Source organism: Gavialis gangeticus, unplaced genomic scaffold (genome assembly GCF_001723915.1).
Source record: "Gavialis gangeticus isolate Ggan-Ray unplaced genomic scaffold, GavGan_comp1, whole genome shotgun sequence".
Lineage (NCBI taxonomy): Eukaryota > Metazoa > Chordata > Crocodylia > Gavialidae > Gavialis > Gavialis gangeticus.
This window is the reverse complement of record NW_017728994.1, coordinates 41,585,865-41,588,915: the sequence shown is the minus strand read 5'-3', so window position 1 is coordinate 41,588,915 and position 3,051 is coordinate 41,585,865.

The window sequence follows — 3,051 nt, the reverse complement described above, 5'->3', positions numbered from 1 at the left end:
CTTCCAAGGGAAGTGGTGCTGGCTCCTACCCTGGGGATCTTTAAGAAGAGGCTTGATGCCTACCTGGCTGGACTCATTTGAGCCCAGTTTTTCTCCCGCCCAGGCGGGGGGTCAGACTTGAAGATCTACAAGGTCCCTTCCGACCCTACTTCTATGATTCTATGAATCAGTGTCCTCTGAATCAGCCAAATCTGAATCAAATACTTTCCTATTTGCACTGCCTAATAGAGAGAGGTAGTTAGCTATGTTAGTCTGAAGTCAGATAGAAACAGGGAATAGATGTACCTTACAGACCAACTCAGAGGCATAAAGCAAATGGTCTGTGGACTGCATCTGGCCTGTGGAACCATATGATCTGTCTTGTGGGTCATTGGACTGACCCCACACTCTGAGCCTGGCCCTGTGCACCACATATTATGCCCAGGTTGGACACCACACCGTACACCCTGCATGCAGCATAGGGGGTAGGTCCAAGTTGCACATGCTGGCTCCAATACTGGTCGGAATTGGGCTATGCCAGAACCACTGTGAAGAGCCAGTCCAATGGGGTTCCGCATAAAGTGCATGCCCCATGCTGGCCTCATGCCATGTGCAATGCATGTGGTCAGTCCAGCCCTGCATGCCACATGCAGCATGTGTCGGCCCCAGGGCTTGTTGCATACGTGGCACGTGGGGCTGGCATGGGGAATGGGCTGCCTGTGGTGTGTAGGCTGGATCTAGCACTGCACATGACACAGGTGGTCTGGGGCACAGGCTGCAGGCTGTGCCCTGGAACAATCCCCTGTGCAGCCTGCAGCACTAGGTCCATCCCATACATTGAGCTCTACATGCCTCGTGCTGGACCCAAGTGCTGTGTGCATAGCAAGCCCCAGGGCTGGCATGTGCTGTGTGAGGCATCTGGGCTGGACCCAGTGTACCAGGTGCCACACAGGAGATTGGTCTTGGTCCAACTTGTAGACTAACCTAGTGACCCTCATCTGGCCCACAGAGCTGGATAAGGTGGCACCTCTGAACATACTGAATCAGGTCATATATCTGCAGTTCTAATCTATTTCATCCTGGGCTGCCATTTGTTCAATGCAAATGGATTCCACCTCTACCTAGGGGTCAGAATTGGTAGTAATGCCTACTACGGGCAGTTACCTTAGCTAACGTCAACTTCAGACACCAATGAGCAAAGTGAAGGTATACAGCACTTTCTAAGTCAAACTTTGGCTCTATTGAAATTATAAGAATTTTGCCTGATTTCAAGGAGCCAGGATTTCATCTATTATACATAACATTTTGCTCTGTAGAATTAAGCCTTATAAGTAACAAAACAGTGATAAATTGAAAATGTAACATTTGTGTTGCATAGAAAAATTACAAAAGGCAAATAATGCAAAAGTTAACAATTTAACTTACTTGATATATCCACTGTAGTTAATTTAAGTATTATGTACATATTTAACATAAAAAATGCTGTTTTTTCACTAGCCAGCAATGGTTTAAGTAAGGAATTAATACAAAAGGAATACTGTACATATGAATGAGATTCTATCACGCATTAAACAGTGATGCTTTCTTCTGACTGAAACAAATATAACATTATTTATTGTTTACTAGATCTGTAAAATATATCATTACCTGAATTCTTGCACCAAAGTTTTGTATGCTACTTTAGTAGCTGAGAGGTTTTGTCAGTCTATGTTTCTTTTTGCACAATCTAAACAGAGACATTCCATTATACTTATTTTCTAAATAAAATAATAAAATTATAAAGAATGAGGAAAATCAAGAATTGAATTAACTTACAGCTTTTACATATCTTGTACCCAATTTCTTCTTTTCAAGGAACTCTACCCTGTGTGGTATAGTAGTGGAGTCTTCTAAACTGACTAAATTTTCAGCCTTTCACAACACAAATGGAAAAATATTAGGTTTCATATATAATTTAAACAATAAATTACAAGTTTGATCCAAATAATTTATTACCTTGACAGCTTTCAGTTTCTTTCTTACTCTCTCTCGCAAAGTTTCAGTTATACTCTTCTGATTTTCTACATTAGCCACATCTAATGCAAAAACAGCAAATTTTTAATATTCAAAAGCATTTTTTTCATATCTGATAGTAGAGGTGCACCGATACATTGGTCCAATATTGGACTGGCACCAATATAAAGAAAATTGTCTGTATTGGAAACCAGCCCAATGCGGCCAATAATTTGTCCGATAAATGCCCGTCCGTGCATGCAGCTGCAGTGTAGCACGTAGGCAGTGAGAAGCAGAGCCAGCAGTGTGGAGAGCTGCAAGCAGCTGGTAAGTCTGGGTGGTGGAAAGGGAAGGGGATGGGGGAGAGGCATGGGGGGGCAGATCAAGGCCCCTGTGGTGAGGGAGGGTGTGGGACTGCGCTTGGGGCTGGGGTTTGTCCAGTTGGGGTCAGGGTGGGTATGAGATGGAGGTACAGCTTGTTGGGGGGTTGCGGGAAGGGAGGGGAGGAGAGGGCAGCTCCTGCCACCACGCGTAGCTCATCCAGGAGGGCATGGGGGAGGAGGAATGCATGCCCCAGATCTGCGTGGAACAGGCCGGGGCCAGGGTCGGGCTCTTCACAGCCAGGCAGATCCATGGGCACATGCCCCTCCGTGTGCCCTCCTGGACAAGCCACATGCAGCAGTGAGAGCCGCCCCCACCTCCCTTCCCACGCATCCCTGACAAGCTGCACCTCCACCCCACACCTTCCCCAGCCCTGGCCCCAGCCCACAGCTGCAGCCTGCACCACGCCATGCAGATCCAGGGGACAACCCCCACCCCACAATGAGCTGCTTGTGGCTCTGTCCCATGCCCTTCCCTGCCCCAGCTGGTCAGCACCTGCCTCTGTCCCAGCCCCATTCCCTCCCTTACTGCAGTGGCCTTGATCTGTTTCCCCTCCTCCCCCAACACCTTCCCCAATAAGCACTTATTGAGGCTTTCTGAAACCATTTTTTTTAAAGAGTGATGGATTGACAGCTTTGGGCTTTGTGTACAATAGCAATTTGTATCACCCTAATTATCCCAGTATAGTTTAAATAATAT